Consider the following 17,939-nt stretch of genomic DNA (forward strand, 5'->3'; position numbering starts at 1 on the left):
TGATGCGGGAGGCTGAGGTGAAGGGGAGATTGGAAGGCAGCTGCAGATGTCCAGCCTGAAGACTCAGGATGGCAGCGTCCAGAGTTGGGGCAGGGAATGGGGGAGGAGGAGCGGTTCTCTGAGATGAAGCTAAGTTACCAACAGAGGAAGAGCAGTGGTTTTACACATTTCGTTGCGCAAAAGCAAAGCCCAGCAAACCCAATTCAACTGGCGGGCGACTTGTGGGCACCTGCAGTGTGTTTAGCACAGCATATTCCATAACCTCATTATCACCCACTGCTGGCAAATAAGCTGTCCACACTTCCCCTCCACAAGCGACGCTTTTTTCAGACGTCTAAAATTTTTTGCTCCCCTTAACTATTTTGGAGGGAAAATTTCCAAGCTGTTGCTACAGACTTCCTAACTTGTGAGCTCCGTTAACACAAGCATTGTATTCTCTCATTCATCTGTACCATCCCTGCATCACTCATAATCCTTTGAATACGGGAGGTGCTCAGATCGAACGAGGGCGTTTAGCTTTTCACACCAACTCAGAGACAGTGTGACGTACGTCAACTATGTCCTTGTGATGCTTTAACACATAGCCAAGTGTGTGTGTACACAATACATCCCAGAGACTCGTGTCTGCGTTGCTGGTTCTATCCTCCTCCCTTGATGGGTCTCTCGGCAAATCATTTATGATTTCTGCAGACTCTTCCTGTGACGATCTCCACACCCCTGCCTTAGTATGCCAAAACCAAACAAGTAAGGGGAGTAGAAATCTCATCTTAGTAGAGCCAGGAGGCTCTGAGTGACAAAATAAGAACACGTCTTTTGAGAAAAGCCGTGAACTTCCATGCCAGGTGACAGCACCAGCACCCAGCAGCTTTGCTAAGCAGGTAGCACACACTGGCCGGTCACCGTGCGAGGCCACCACAAAGAGTGCTTGGAGAGTATCTTCATCCAGTGTCCCTCTAGGGCAGGCACTGCTGTGATGCCCAGTTTAAATAGGAGGGAATCAGGCTGATGAGGTCTCATCATTAATAAGTCACAGAATCAGGATTCAAACTTACATCGTCAGACTCCTAAGCCCATGCTTTATAATAGGGTTTTACGCATTCCTGAAGGCCTTTGGGCTCTTCCTTTTTTCTCTCTTGCTCGTCCTCCTCCTCCTTTTACTTTTCCTCCTCCTCCCTCTTCTCTTCCTTCCCCTCTTTTTCATTTTCATTTGTTTTGACATTCGAAGTTTTATTCCCAAGACACAAGTCTGCTAGGGCCCAACCTTCAGATAAGCCTTTTCTGTGTGATTTGTATTTGCCCTCAAGTAGTTTAAAACGTGGCTGGAGACTCTGGGCATCTGCAGAAGTGCAGACAGCGTGTCTGGCTCAGTGACCCACTGCACGTAATGAAATTTGTAAGTGTTTAATCCCCACCACGACCTGTTTTCATTCTTCTCACCCACCACCGTAGACTTTGGCGCCCTATATCCAGTCTTGATGGGTTTCCAGGTTTGTACTGTTTCTTTCCTGCCCTCCTTCCCTCATGTCCCCTCCATCAGAAATTACATGTAGTCTTGAAGACACAGTTCAGGGCACACCTTCGGGGTGCCTTCCAAGCTTCAGCTGCAATTAGCAGCATGTTCCGTGTTGCTTTTCTGCTTGACCAAATCTCTCCTGTTCGTCTTCTCTGGAGTTTATGATGGTGTGTTTCTCTCCCACTAGATTATGCCCAAGAGGCAAAAATGATGTCTCAACCCCTCTCCCGAGTCCAGAAGGGTGCTGTGCTCCTGTTTCTGTGTGTTGGCTGAAATATTCATATGGGAAGACACTAAGTCTTTCAGCATGATCACAGGTACGTAATCTCCAACACAAACAATGCAGCACTGGAGAACTTCAATGACTCTGCTCTCCAACATCAATCTCGGTAGGAAATTACTTCCAGCAACATCGGCCTTGGCATGTGCTAAATTAAGTCGCATGTCTTTGTCCCGTTCATGCTACAATGGGCACAAATGTATGACGCTTTGATTCTTCTCAACAAGGGTCAAGATGTCTTATAATTGAAATTAATAAACCTTCAAAAATCATCTTACTGGGACTTTAGGAAGCTTGCTTCAATCTAATACAATATTCAATGTAAGTGACTTTTTAGCGTATTTGCTTGAGACTATGACCTATGCCAAAAATTACCAGAAAGGTCAGCAAAAATAAACTGGCGGCTGTACTTAAAGGTTTGTGGTACGCTGCCCAAGATATCTTCAGCCAATATTTTTTATGGCTGCCCAATCAGTGCAGGAAAGGTCAGCTAGTAAATCTTTCATAGTCTGCACTGAAAGTAGTCTTCACTTATTCCTTCTTGCAAATGACTAGGACCTATCCAAAAATATGGACTGGAAGTATACCTCAATAAAAGTTTCAGGGAATTTTGGTGTGTTATTTACTTAGTTAACTCAAACGCTTATCGGGGTGCCTGGGTGGCTCAGTCCGTTGAACATCGGACTCTTGATTTCAGCTCAGGTCATGATCTCATGGTTCATGGGATCAAGCCCCACACTGGGCTCTGTGTTGGCAGTGTGGAGCCTGCTTGAGCTTCTCTCTCTCTCTCTCTCTCTCTCTCTCTCTCTCTCTCTCAAAATTAAAAAAAAAGAAAAAAGCTCAACACTGGAAAGGGGAGGGACAGAGGTAGGATCACACAGGGAGAAGGTGAGCTGCAATGAAGTCTTAGGGCAGCCTCAAACGACAATGTAAGGATTCTGAAGATGAGACAGCTCTGCAAAGCTGTCCTGAGTTGGGGGCAAGACAAACCAGGCCTTTATATCTCCATGCCAATCAATTTGTGGACATGGTCCATTCCCAGAAGTGAGCATGACCTTGAACAAGGTAGCTTTATTCACCTGAGCAAATCTCCAAAGGGGACCAACAGCTGAGGTGGAAGGGGGCACGGCCAGCAGGCAGGGTAAGGAATCTCTCATTCCTGTAAAGGTCCATCACAGTGTCCCCCAGCTTGTGGTAACTGCAAACATGAGATTAAACGAAGCAGGAGTCTTTACGGTTGTCTGCTTAGAATCTTTCGTGGGCAAATATGTGCTATGAACTTCAAGAGGGGAATTTACTGTACAGACCTTCCCAAATATACATGAGCTCAGAGTACTCCTGGGGGTCCGTATTAAGTAACATTCTTTGATGTTAGGATACTTAGGGTACACGTGCACCAGCAATCACAGTGCCACTGGACAAGTGGGAAATAAAGGAGATACAAAATGCACTAGGGTACAAAAATGGACTCCAAATGGATCACAGACCCTAAAACCATGAGACTCTTAGAAAAAAAGCATAACTGTAAATCTCTCTGATCTTGCATTAAGCAATGGTTTTTCAGCTAGAACATCAAAAGCACAAGTGACACAAGAAAAAGAAAGACACCGGCCTTCACCAAAATGTAAAGCTTCTGTCCTTCATGGACTGCTTCAGGTAAAGAAGCAACCTAAAGAATAGGAGAACATACCTGCAAATCCTATCTCTGATAAGAGATTTGCACCCAGCATGTAAGAAGAGGTATTACAGCCCACCAAGAAAAAGACAAATAACCTAGTTTAAAAAGTGGCAAAGAATTAAAATAGACATTTGCCCCCAAACAGAGGTATGAATGGCCAATCAGCACATGAAAAGATGCTCCATGTCATGAGATATCAGGGAAATGCAAACCCAAACTACCATTGAGACGCCAGTTCCCACCCATTCGGATGACACGGTCAAAAAAACAATCACAAGTGTTGCTGAGGATGCGGACCGATCGGAGCCCTCCTGCATTGCTGGTGGGAATGCAAAATGATGCAGCTGCTCTGGAAAACGCTTTGGCAGCCCCTGAAAATGCCAAAAATAGAGTTAGCGCGTGACTCGGCGGTTCCACTCCTGGATATATACCTAAGAGAAGTGGAGACCTATGCCCACGCAAAAATTTGTATACAAATATTCATGGCAGCATTGTTAATAATAGCCAAAAAGTGGAAGCAACCCAAATGTTCGTGAACCGATAGATGACCCACAGTGGAATATCACTTGGCTCTTAAAAGGAATGATGTAGTGATGCATGCTACTGGACGGATGAACTTGGGAAACATCTCGTTAAATGAAAGAAGCCAGACCCAGAGGTCAAATAGTGTGCGATTCCATTGGTAGGAAGTGTCCAGAATGGGCAAATCCAGAGAGACACATACAGCAGATTAACTGTCAGGGGAGGTAATGGGGAGTGACCGCTGATACATATGGTATTGCCTTTTGGGGTTAACGGAAATATTCTAAAATTAGACCGTGATGAAAACTGCAAAACTCTGTACACATACTGAAAACCACTGAATGGTACTTAAAATGGTAAAGCATATGGTATGTGATGATATCTCAATAAAACAGTAGGGGCAGAGATGAGAGGTCCACAAGTTTTGTCAAAGGGCACTAGGGAAGTCTGTCAGAGCTCTCTTGCTTGCAAGTGATAAAACTCAAACTATATTAAGAAACTTTTAAAAGGAAGTGAGAAAGGAATTTGTCGCCTAGCATAGCTGGGAAATCGAGAGGTGCAGCTTGCTTCAAGGCCTCACCAGAGGCACCCAGCAACCACACACTGTTCCCCTCAGTGCCTAGCAAGTCCAGCAGAAAGAAAGCTGTTCTCCTCCAAAATCCCTAGAGCAATCAAAGGGAAGAATCTGACTGGTGCTGCTTGGAATGCAGAGCTATTTCTGAACCAGTTACTGGCAATAAGATGGCTAGGATATTCTAATTGGCTGTCCTAGGTCATGTGACTACCCCTGTGGGTGGGTACTCATGGTGGGGGGGGGGGGGCGGTGGTGATTTACAGTCTTCCAAGGGAATGGAGAATGCAAGCTGGATGTAAAAGGAGAAATGAGTTTGCAGGTGAAATAGAATATAGGGAAAAAAAATGCAAAGGAAGAGAATTCCAGAAGAAGGATTCGTATGATGCCCTTTCGGTTACCTGTGATTTTCATGTCACTTCCCCCCAACCATCAGAGTCCTTCCTGGAGGATTAATAGTAATGATATTAATCTAATAGTTTTACAGTAGTTTTATGTTCTACAATGAAGACTAGTCAACTGTATTCTAAAAGGCAATGATTGGTATGAGGAATTAATATAGACTCCAGGTTAGGACTTAAGCCTTACACAGAACTTCTTGCCTTCGGGATAATTTGGCTCAGCTGGCCTAGTGTAACCCACCCCAAGATCTTTCTTCTGCCTTTCTTCTCATAGCTCCCCTCCTTGGCCATCAAAGAAATCGGCACTGCTTCCCCACAGATCTAGTCTGTGCAGCTCAGTGAGTAGAATTAAAACTTTCTCAGTTGCCCAAGGCAGAAACTTGAAATCACCTTTAACTCTTCCCTCGACATGCAACCTATTATCAATTAGTAGAAATGATGCCTTTTAACCGTCTTGAGCATTGCCTTCTCACCTCTATTCCCAAGGCCAATGCAGTGATTTACCTCTTCATGAATTCTTGCTTGGGTGGCCATAATGGCTTCTCCTGGTGTTCCTTCTCCATGTCCTTAATCCATCCTTCATACTCCGGCCACAGTGAACTTTTAAAAATGCAAATGGCTACACTTGGGCTTAAAATTCTGCTCTCAAGATGTAGTCCACCATCAGTTCCCTTGGATGTATATTCCCAAATCCCAAACGAAGTCACCCAAACTTTGGTGTGTAAATAAAAACACCTCCGGGCCCCCAGCTCACAGTGATGGAAACATGGAGCTCTCATTTATCTTCTTCATCTCAGAAAACTGAACCAGCCCTGGATCCAACCTTCGTTTATTTGTTTCTGACTTGGTCCCAGATGCCTTCAGTATAAATGTGAGGTATATCAAATTGGAAGCATTGACTGAGTCACCGAGAGACAATGTGTTTTCAAGTGAAATAGGCCACTCTGTAGGGCTTGCAAGAAGAATAAGCCAAACCCTGTTAAACTCTCAAGTCCCTCTTTCTCTTTGAGGCTATGAAATAAGTCAACACTGGACCTGAAGAGGAAGGATTTGTGAGAACAAGTTCCTTGGAGAGCTGCGCTAGCAGGCCCTTCCCTCAAAGCAGGAAAGGGCGGGATGCGCCCCTGTCACCTCTAGTTGCCTGCAGGTGGCTGCAGGCAACTAGTCAGAGACTTTAATATGTATCCCTGGTTTGGGGGAATAAGTGACAGAGTAGACTCGATTGGTGTCTTTCTACTGGAAAGTTTAAAATGGGAGAGACAGGCTGGTTAGCTGCTGATGAGCAGATCAAAACAGAGGTGGGCACCCGGCCTCAGCCTGCATAGCTAGACTTCGTCGGGACAGACGAAGTAGGATGCTTCCATGGCCCTGATGCGGGCCATGAGCAAGAGGAAGCCAATGATGACAGCTTAGGATCAGTTATTAAAGCCTCCCGGGGTGGGAGGGGAGGCTTCATTTTAGGTGCTACAGAAAGAGTAAATGACTAGCTAAACTAGAGAAACATCTACCCAGGTAAGAGATCTCTGGAGTCAGGAGGGGGAGTAGGGTTGAGAGAAATGGGATCTCCAAAGAACGTGAAAAAGTGTCCCTTCCGATAGGGAGCTTTCAACAACTGTCAACATTCGGAAAGCACAGAGCCATCTTAGGACGGCGTCCGTGAAGAAAAAACTTTCTTATTCCCGTGACCTGTCCTCCACCCCTGAACAAGCACCAGCCTGAGCGATAAAAGGTGGGGGAGAAGACGGAAAAAACCAGTCAGGAGATTTTCTGTGGAAGGCCAGACAATAAACATGTTAGGCTTTGGGGGGGGGGGGGCATCCAGTCTCTGATGTAGCTACTGAATTCCGCTGTTGTAGTGTGAAAATAGCCAGAGATGATCTTTCAATGAATCGTTGTGGCTGACTTCTAGTGAAACTTCATTTACAAAAGCAGGAAGATCAAGCTCATGGCCCATACTTTCCGGATCCCTGCCCTCCCTACACTGTAGGTTTCAGGAGGGGAGGGGCTTTGTTTGGTTATTATTGTATCTGAAATGCACATTGTAGATAGCAGCAGCTTCTCTGTTACCTATAATGCAGATCTGGTTAAATACAATGAATCCTTTTGTTATCTTTCCATTAGGACCCAAGAGAAAACAGCCAGTATCCTTGGAGAGAGGAAACTAAACTAAAAGATACTTGACTATAGTCAAAGGGCTTCTTTCTGTGAGGGTAAGCCACATAGTATGGGAGCACAGCAGAGCAGGTAAGCTTGTATAGGTTACAAAGAAGGCATATTCTAGCACATTAAATGCTATGCATAGGCTTATAACTACATCACAAAAATGTAAGCTTCCCATTGGACGGGGTTTATCTTCTTTATCTTTTCAAGACTGACTTAGCACCATATCCTGTACATAGGGGACAAAGCTAAAGGGAAGATTAAATAAAAGAAGGTCAATGCCATTTATAAACAGCCAAAGGGATGTTCAAAAATGCATGTATGATTGAAGACAGATCTTTCCTGAGAAAATTCTGTTAATTAAAGGTGCGGTAGTAGAAGAAGGAAAGACGCACCATCTGATGCCAAAGAAGCAGTTTTATCATTTGGAAGTTTATTATAATTTTAATTTAGTCCAGGTATGACAGCAAGACACTGTGTTAATGACACACACTTTTATAGGGATCCTTTTCGTTGACCGTGTTGGTAGCACAGGTTCTATCAGCATTGAGCTGCTGAGATCTCTGGGCTACATAGAAATGCTAGGTGCGTACTTGATTGTTCAGATCCAATTAAAATTGACTGCATATCTACTTTTCTCTGGGCAGGGGGATATAGCATACTGCCTGGGGGCACCAGCTCTGAAGCCAGACTGCCCAGATGTGACCACGGGCCCCACCACTCACTAGCTATGAGACCTGGAGAAACTTAACCTCTCTATACCTTAACCTCAGTTTCCCCATCTGTAAGATGGAGAAGAAAAATAATTGCTTCACCAGAGGTTGTTACGAGGATTAAATAGAGAGTATGTGTTCAGTCCTTAACACAGTGCCCAGCCCATAGTAAGCGCTCAAAAAATATTAGGTATGATTATCATCCTATTTAATTTATCCTCACAATATTGCACTGACTTTGGTGTGATTACCACATCGTACCAAAGAGGAAGCTGAGGCTCAAATGGTAACGTCCCAGAAGTCATCAGTGGCCCATAGTCAAGGATAACTGGGTCAAGTTCATCACACCAGGAAGCCTCCCGGAGGAGGGCTGGGTCAAGTGCCATTATATGTGTGTGTCTAGCTTTGGTTCCAAATTTGCTTTAAAAAAGAATCTAATCCCTGTACTACACCATTTCCATCTCCTCTAAAAGTTAAAATTATTTATGAGAACTTCCAGGTAGACTTTCCATTAAAAGTACTAGATTTTCCTCTATAACAAAAGAAAAACTTATTATTTGAAAATAGCATTGCTTTGTTAGGAAGTGTAATAATAGTCATCGTTTTGTGTAGTGTCCCTGGCTGCTATTCAAAGCCAAGCCCACTATCCTTTCATTGTTTTTTCTTTAAATCAGGAAAGACCTGAAATTTGGCTCTGAAAATTTCCTTAATTTGTAAGAAGAAATATTCCCCTGGAAGTCCAGTTGTTATGACCAAAGAGGAAAAACAAAGCTCTAACAAGAAATGACCAGCCCTGAAACCACGGGGTTTTCAGAATTAAATTGTTGAATTCGTGTCACATCCTTTCTTGGCCATTCTCTAGACATCTCTGCCAAAACTAACAAAAATCACTGCTTCAAGCAAAAATCTTCATAGGTAGTGACACTGATAATACCTCCCCATGCAGAGCCTCAGGGAAGCATCTGGATGGAGCTCAAAGACAGGGATGTGCTGAATCATTCCCCCAGGGAGGGGATTTCTTTAAAGCAGTTTCAGACAGAAGAATAGTCACCCTCTGACCTCTGAACAGCTTTCTCTGGCAATTTCCAGAATGTCTGCTTCCAGAAACATTTCTTCCTTTGTTTCACCCCCATCAAAAAGCACTTACACAACACTCATTCACCTCTGGGGAAGCATCAAAGATGCAGGGGAAAAAATCATACATATGGTCCCTGTAGCCTTGGAATTTATAATCTGAGATGCAGACATGTGTAAAAAGGGTACACAGACAAGAAGAGGTATTATGCCAATACATGGCCAGACAGTAGATTACAGAACTTACCTTCTACCTACCTAATCCACTTACTCTCCTTCCGCCTCAGTTTCCTCTTTTTCTTTTAATTGAGAGAGAGAGAGAGAGAGAGAGAGAGAGAGAGAGAATGAGAATGAGTGAAGGAGGATGCAGAGGGAGAGAGAGAGAGAATCTCAAGCAGAGTCTCTGCTCAGCATGGAGCCCTACTCGGGGCTCAATCCCACACAACCCTAGGATCATGACCTGAGCCGAAATCGAGTCAGATGCTTGACCTACTGAGCCTCCCAGGCGCCCCTAAGTTTCTTCCTTATAACTGAGGGAGGTAGGGATTCCATCGGGCACTAACACTGTATGAGCTTAGGATGCGTAAACCTCGAAACTGAAGCAAGTCACCCACACTCAAGTAATTCTCTGTCCAGGCAGATAAAGGGAATCCACAAGCTGCATAGACTGTAGACGAGACAAGCCTGCCTAAACTGTCAGAATGACAGAAGAGATGGCTCTGGGCCCCGAAGTAAGAGACAGGGAAATATAATTTTCAAAAGTTTAGAATGAACTTGTATCAAAGTGTTAACTCGTTAGTGAGAAGCAGGAGGCCAGTCAAAGCTGGTTCGAAGAATATTTGAGAAACCGAGTTTTTATAGCACCGAAGAAAGAATTTTGGACTAAGATTTCTAGGGTAGGTTCAAAAGTAGTTCATGTCCAGAGGTCAAAAAAAAAAAAAAAAAAAAAAAATCACCATGTGGAGTTATATTTTCTACTACATTGAAATAATTTATATTTTTATCAGGCAAAATTTTAAGAGTTAACACATTGCTTTAGAGAGTCTGGGCCCCAGTCAAGGGGCCAAACAACAGGGAAACCCATCAATAATTAAATATTCCCTGGGTGGGCCTGTTGGGTGCGCTCCAGTGGAAAGACTTCATTTTCCTCACTCCCAAATTTTGGATAGAACTGGGGGTCACAAATGATCTCCAAGAATAACTTTTGGTTACACACACACACACACACACACAAAAGAGGCTGCTCCCCCTGCATTTTTGTCTTAATTAATTTACCTAAGTATAGAAAGAAGTGTCAATAAAATATATAAGCTTCAGTGAGGATGGTCAGCAAACACAGAATCGTAGAATGACACTCACAAGATGTTTGCGACTTCATAAGCGATCTGGATTGCATTTTCAATGGTCTCTATCACCTCTCTTATTCCGTAGTGTTTTCTCTCTTTCGTTTTAGGATTTTCTTTTCTCATTGACTCTTCTTCTGCAAGCTAGGAAACCATACCTAAGAAATTCTTCTCCACTGGTTTCACCTGGAGGAGCTACACATTTGAGTGCATTCTTCTCTCTTTTTCTCTAGGTCCCCCAAATCTGCAAAGGTCCCTGGCTGCCAGGAAGTGACCTTCTTTACTGGTAGGAGGACTCTGCAAGTTATAGAACAGATATCAGATGAGTCTCCTAGAAAGGTGTTATGAGTGTTAGTCCCACATAGAAAGCACAGCTATTATCCCTTGGTGGTGAGTTTAGCATACCTGATAATTTTTTTTTTTTAAGAGAGCGTGTGCACGTGCAGGGGAGAGTGGCAGCAAGAGAGAGAGAGAGAGAGAGAGAGAGGGAGAATCTTGAGGCTCCATGCTCAGTGCAGAGCCTGACACAGGGCTTGATCCCATGACCTTGTGATCATGACCTGGGCTGAAATCAAGGGTCAGATGCTCAATCGTCTGAGCCACCCAGGCACCCCTGATTAAACAAAATTTATTTGTAAAGATGACCTTCCAGGTATAACCTTTGCTATATAATTATTTTTTCTAATTAGATCCAGGTTAAAAAAAAAAAAAGATTCTTAACGAGACTCTACAAATAACTGTATTATCATGAAAAGGAAAGAAACTCAATAAAAGAATTTTTCCTGAATTCTGAGGGGTCAAGGAAGACAACCGACATGTTTCGTTTTAATTGTAAAAGCACCGCCTACCCTACTAAGTGTTAAAGAAAGCTATAAGGGAAGAGAAAGAAACCACAACAAAACAGCCTGATTACAAAGGGGGCAAAGGATTTCAATAGACTTTCCTCCAAAGAAGAGAAACAAGTGGCCAGTACGCACCTGAGAAGATGCTCAAGTTCACCGGTCATTTGGGAAACGCAGAGCAAAACCGCAATCAGATACCGCTTCGCCCCCCCCCCCCCCACCATGATGGATTTAAAAAACAGAAACTAAGGTGTGCTGGTAAGCGAACTGGAGCGCGCGCATTACTGGTGGAAACGTAACAGGGCGCCGCTGCTGTGGACACAGCCGGGCATTCCTCAAAAAAATTAAACACAGAATTACCATATCATCCAGCAATTCTACTTCTGGGTTTATACACAAAAGAAGGGAAAGCAGGGACTCAAACACATACGTGCATGCCCAGGTTCACAGCAGCATTATTCACAGCAATAGCCAAAAGGTGGAAACCCGAGTGCCCCGTCGACAGTTGAACGGGCACACGGAATGTGATACAGACATACAACGAATGATTATCTGGCCCTACAAAGGGAGTACACCGTGACGCAGGCTACAACGTGGCTAACCCTTTGAGGACATCATGCTAAGCAAAGTAAGCCAGTCACAAAGGACAAATACTGCGCGATCCCACTTACATGAGGCCCCTAGAGTAGTGAAGCTCCCGGAGACAGAAAGTAGAACAGCGGATGCCAGGGGCTGGGGGGAATGAGGAAGGAGAGGGTAGTGTATAAAATGGGGAGAGAGTTTTCGTTTGGGGCGATGAGAACGTTCCAAAGAGGCACAGTGGTAATGGTTGCAAACAAATGTGAACGGACTTAACACCACTGGATCGTACACTTAAACGTGGGTAAAATGCTAGCATATTTTACCACAATAAAATGCCACTGTATTTTCCCTAAAGGGAAAGCACAAATTGACACAAAATGCAGGCATGTGTGGGCATCCAGGACCCGTGGCATATTTAATGTGAAGGCGCATACGGCCGCTGAATTATCTGATAATAAAACCCAAAGGAACAGCTTCTCTGTAGTGCATAAAAATAATAGGCACAAATATCTACACACATACATACAGAACTGATTACACAGTTTGCAGGGCTTAGGGCAAAATGAAAATGAGGGCCTCTTATTAAAAATATGTATATGCGTATACACACATACATATATATCTGATTCAGTAAAAGGTATTTTTAAAGATGACATGCCAGGCATGACCTTGGTTGCCGAATTATTTGGTCTAATTATATCCCGGTAAAAAGAAGGTCACATTTCCAAAATGAAGTTGGCTCCACGTTTCAATGGGCTAGCTTATTTAAAAACTCTTCAGGTATCCAAACACCGTCCGTTCATGACTTTGATTTAATATTAAGCTAAGGTTTTACTTTTAACCAAGGACGTTGAGAATTATATTTAAGCTGATGCACTATAGAAAGGATACGGTAATAGTCGATGTAAAACTTGTCAGAACTCTCATTCAGATTAGTGAACGCTAAATTTTACGCTTCTCTTAATTTTAACCGTGACACAGAAGTGATGTTGGTTCATGGGATCAGTAATCCACTGGAGCCTCAGGAGAGGCAGTTCCTGAGACTACGCAGCACGCAAGGCCCTTCTTGGGCAAGTGAGCCCTTTTGGGTCTTTATGTGGAACAATCTCTAAAGCTGCCAAATGTTCAAAATGTTCAAAACACGAATGCATAATGACAGCGTAAACGCGTCAAAGATTCCTTTTACTCATTCATGAAGGAACAGGCAGGGAGACAAGCTGACTGAGGGAGCATCTGAAGTATGGTGTTAAAGCCACTGAAGAAGAATGTGGGATAAGACAGCTACTGGGTTAGATTTTCAAAATTGGTGTATGTCCCTCCATAACCATACCCTTTGGGGTCATCTTTTCTACCAGGCAGAAATCATTCGTGTCTCCATCTGGCGGCATGAATCTCCAAGCAACCAGTGGATCCAGGTCCTGATCAATAGCAAACGGTGAGCCAAGCGAGGGTACGCATCATTGAAGAATCCTTGGAAGAGCCTTCGGATCCAACTCCAGCACGGCAGTGAAAGGACGCGCATTCCTCCCTTGCCTTATTTTCACATCGTGGGTAACTGTTCTTAGCAAGGCAGGCGGCTGGTGCAGTTCGAAGAAGGAAGGGTGAGCAGGTGAGCCCAGCATGAGAAGGCAGATGGCTGAGGAGGCACGGGCGTAACAGGAGTGTCCTCGTAAGATGGCCCTTGGATCTGCAAGGCCCAGGGCGGCACGGTTTCCTGGAAGAGAGCTGCGCTGTCTGCACCGACAAGGGGAAAGCTGTGGCACGACCTGGGAGCTGACTGGCCCAGAGCTCCTCAGGCAGGACCCTCGGAACCGCTTCGAGAGCTTTCTTACTCCGATCCCTCTCTGACCTGAACAGTCAGTGCAGGTCTGTGTCAAATGGACTTCTAACGTGTGGTCTAGAAAAGGCATTCCCACCACTTTGCTCCGGTGCGCAGGGTGAAGGGATGCCAAACCACTGCCCCCTTGGAAGGGACCCCCGTGAGCCTTCCTTTGCTTGAGGAGGGCTGTCCCCGAGGCTCTCCCACTGCACACGGAGCTTGCTTCCCGATTCTGTCCACACCTCTACCCTCACCGCAATACCTCGTGCCAAGCAATACTCTGCAGCTCAAATTCATCAGCCCCGTGCCAAAGACAACCCCCGGTGGCCCCCACCGCATCGCAGCCCACACCCCTCAGGCTCTCTGCCTGCCTGTCTAATGCTTTCTGTCTCATCTGCCAGCCCACAGGTCCTTGTCCTTGTCAGTCCCTCCCTGACACTGCTCAATGTCATGCTCAGCTGCTTTTCTCCACCACCAGGCATCTCTTGGCTGTAGGTACCTCCCCCCTCTGACTAACTCCCCGCTCGGCGTAATCCCACACCTCCAGCGGCTACATCCCACCACCGTCCCAAAGTACTCGGCTTTCGGCTTCTCTGTGTTCTACATCTTTCTTGGCTAAGGCCTGAGGCTTCCCCCTCCACTCTGCTTCAGGAACACATCCCGTTCTCCCCAGGGTTTCAAACACACACCAGGTGGCCTGTGGATTAGACCTATGGTTCCCTGGGGTTATTCAGGACTTTGGGCCATTTCCAGATTGTCTTTGCAGCTGCAGCTTTCCCAAGTTCCGCACATGACCCAAGGCTGGGGTGGGATTAAATGTGGAACCCCTCCCTCTGCCCAGGTGTCTACCTGCAACCTCAGGGCCCTGGGGCCGGATCCTTGGAATCACCTCATCACCTTAGGTTCCCAGAATCCCAGAACAACCCTCTGTGACTCTCAGGACAGCTCTAAGAGGGATCCAGGCTTCTTTCTTTTCAATCGGCCTTTCCAATTTTTGGAAAAGGCAGAGATATAATTAGGGGAAGTATCTGTGCCTGTCATCCAAAGCTTTTAGAAAAACCCACACAGGCAAGAGCTCTGTTCACCACTTCTCCTAGCCTGTCAGGGACCAAAGAGGCAAACGGAGGGAAAAGGAGATGCCTTTCTGGCTTCCCTCCCTCGCCCCCAGCCAGCCCCAACTCTTCAGGCTGCCAGGGGAACCCTCACGGGGCACAAGCTCCCACGATCCCTTTAGCATCAGCTCTCGGCTACACACAGGCCGCGACAAGTATTTGGGGAGGCTTTCCTCTGACGCTTCCAAAGGAATCCAGAGGCCCTGTCCGTCCTGCTGGTCTTCCCCCAGGAAGGGTAGTTGTAGGGCTCGGAGCTGCTGGCCAAAAACTTACAGCTCAGGTTTGAGTCCCAGCTGTAGCATCTAACGGTCATGTGAATTTGAACGACTGACTCGTAACTTACCTCATCCACAGAGGGAATATTATCAAGGCCCGTCATATAGCAGAGGTGTTCTGAGAACCAAAGGAGGTTTCAATCACTTGGCAGACAATAAGCATTAGAGACATCTTAGTATTACCATTCATGGTAACAACACAATCAAGAATCATAGTAACATTTTAGGTATATCCTTGATACGCTAATTGTAATAACCTCTATTCTCTGAACGCCTATCGTGATAACAGATCTTAACAGGTTCTCAGTCCCCCATAGACTCCCTTTTCTTAACCTCACACAGTGAGCCTCTATTTCCCCATTTCTCTTGCCCAGGCAAGACATGCATTATTTCCTGAGGATTTTTGTTTTTCACACCTTCTTTCCCACTTCCTCCCTAAATTCTCTCCAAAGACCCACACCTTGGACAGGGGGGCAGAGTTCCATACCATCGAGGCACGCTTCAACCCACTCTGTCCCTCCGTCCAGTGCGGCAGTTCCTTCCTCAGCTCCAGGGTCACCATGGCACCTCCCAAAGTGCACAGGCGTCACACGGAGCAAAGGTTTTGTGACCAGGCACATTCTCGGAAATTAAAGTTCTTTTGCTTCGCTTGGAGAAACTTTTCAGACTTGAATGCCCTGACATACATCACAAATTTCCAAGCGAAGGATGTAGAATGCTACTTCCCAAACCTATCTGGCCCTGGAACCCTTTTTTTTTTTCCGGCACAGTATCTCACGGGGTCTGTGTCCCAGTGTGGACACTCGTCTTCCCACATCAATGGGGATCACTCTTCTGATCCTCTGCCAGACAAAATCTCACCCTGCAGAGAGGTTTCCTTCCACACTGAGCACCCAGCGCTGCCCGGCTCGCAGTCCTGTCATCCCCCGCCAACCTTAGCAAAAAAAGCCAAGGATACTGCGGTGGGGGGTGGAGGAATGCAAGCAGGATTAAGTGCACAGGTCCCTCTGGCACCAGCCTCTCTAGAAAGAAAAATCCCAATCTGCCAGAGGGTCTAGACCTATGGGCTCCTTGGCCCTGGAGACCACCCAGAGAAACTCCCATCCTTGACAGATGAGGAGAGATGTATCATCCCATCCCAAGCAAGCAAGCAAACACTGATCTCCTGGGTAGAGAGGGGAAATTCCACCTTTCCTCTGAAACCGGTTTGGGAATTTCAATCCTACTTGGGGATCTGGGTTTCTCCTTCCATTTAAGTTTTCACTTCAGCTTGCATGCAACCATGTGTTGGCTGTGTGCCAGGTGCTCTGCTAGCCCCTGAGGGAGCCAAGGCTGCAAGAAAATTGTCACCAGGGGAGCACGATTTGCCCTTGAAGGGCCTGGGACACATGTCTTCTTTGTCTTGCCTTCTGTCTAACAGAGATTCTCGGAGCAGCCTTAGTTGTTGGGGGAACCAGAGCCTTGTCAGGCCACCGGGGGCCATCGTCCCTTTCTGCTGTGATGCTATGCCCGAGGGATAAGTTTGCAACAAATAGCCTAATTGCTCTCTGCTGACAACCCATGGCCGGGGGCAGAGATAACTTACCGTGAAGTTGCAAGAGCCTCTGCCCTGCACAAACCCCTTCCAAGACCATGCCCCTGACATTGCATTTATAATTTAGTTTCTTTCCCTTATTCCTCAACAGAATAAGTACTGACTTCACAAATTCCATCTCCACCTTTGGTGGGTGAGAGGCCCACACCTTTCTAATTTGGTCCCATTTCATGGAAAGTTACTGGACCAGAAGATGGTTCTGGAGTTGATGGAGCATGACAGAGGTTCCGGTGATCAGCTCTCGGTTGGGTACATTTGCAGAGAAGACTGTTTCCTGGCCAGGCACTGGAGTTGCTGGGACTGAGTCACTGGGACGGCCCCAGCACAGCCATGTGCGCCGTGGGACAACCGAAAGCCAGCCGCTGACCTTGAGCAAGCCAGGGTGCTCAGAATCCAGCTGGCCAGTGGGCCGAGCCATAGAATGAATGACTCTTTTCCTACCCAACCTCACTTTCAGGAAAGCTCTAGTGAATATTAGGAGTCGTCCAGCCCTTCTCACCCTGTTACTGTGTGTATTTCCCCAGAGACCTTATTTTTTTTTCTTGACGTCGTGCAACTCATCATGGAGCTTCCACAGACAGCAAGTAGCCAGCAGAGACATAAATAATGACCAGTGTTCCCCATGACAGGACTTCCTAGTCGAGTAACGGTTGTGTGTGACCAGCTTGGGACTCGTGCCCTTTGCCTCAAGCATTCTGACCAGGGTCAGCTTCCTGGGGCTCAGCCCCCTTTGTGTCCTGAAACTTCAAAGCAAAATGCTTCCTTGTCTCAGGCATGTCTCAGGCATGTCAGAACTCACTGGATTCTCTTTAAAGTTCTCTATAATCCATTTCCCCCACTTGTCGCTTCTAAGATAAAACAAGGTTCTCTAACCTTTTGCTGTAAAGCACGTTGGACAAGAAAATCCAACCAACGGTTTCAGGGCAGTCATTTATTTGCGCTCTTCCCCATCCCTTTGGGGATTAAAATAGAAAACAAAATCCATTCTACTGCCCAACAGAGCAGCCTCTCTGGAAGCATGAGATGGTTCTGTGGGTGGAGAGCCAGTGCTGGGGAGACAGGCGGCTCGCAGCTAAGCAGAGCCGCCGCCCTATAAAATAGGAGAGAGCCCCAATAAAAAGGCGGGCTTTGAAAAAGAACCCCCAGGGCCAGGCCCACTTGGTGGGAAACAGATGTGCTTGTGACGGAAGGGGGTCTGTGGGCCCCGTCTCTCACTCCCCTAACAGTACAGCCGCGCCTCATGCCTCGCTGGCAGGCCCCGCGTGGAGCCAGGGCCTGAGAGAATTGTCCCTTGCAGCCGTCAGTTACTGGCTGGGTGACTGGACATTCCCTGAGCTATGACCCTAATAAAAGTGTTCCCAATTAACAGGGAGAAGGGAAGGGACTTCAGATCCAGTACTTGGAAGGGACAGTTAGGAAAACATGTCTTAAAAGTGCATCCTCCTCTGCTTTGAGGGAAA

General features: G+C 46.1%; 1 long non-coding RNA gene across 1 annotated transcript in view; it reads right to left on the minus strand.

The window, feature by feature from the left end:
* Positions 1–12,842: 12,842 nt before the first annotated feature.
* Positions 12,843–17,939, minus strand: part of LOC123590615 — a 37,239-nt gene continuing 32,142 nt past the window's right edge. Inside the window, exons 4-5 of the long non-coding RNA XR_006708874.1 lie at positions 14,954–15,003; positions 12,843–13,393 (exon numbers count right to left, since the gene is read on the minus strand). This is a non-coding gene — a long non-coding RNA (uncharacterized LOC123590615). The remainder of the gene's footprint in view (positions 13,394–14,953; positions 15,004–17,939) is intronic.

This window comes from Leopardus geoffroyi, chromosome B4 (genome assembly GCF_018350155.1).
Source record: "Leopardus geoffroyi isolate Oge1 chromosome B4, O.geoffroyi_Oge1_pat1.0, whole genome shotgun sequence".
NCBI classification, from domain to species: domain Eukaryota; kingdom Metazoa; phylum Chordata; class Mammalia; order Carnivora; family Felidae; genus Leopardus; species Leopardus geoffroyi.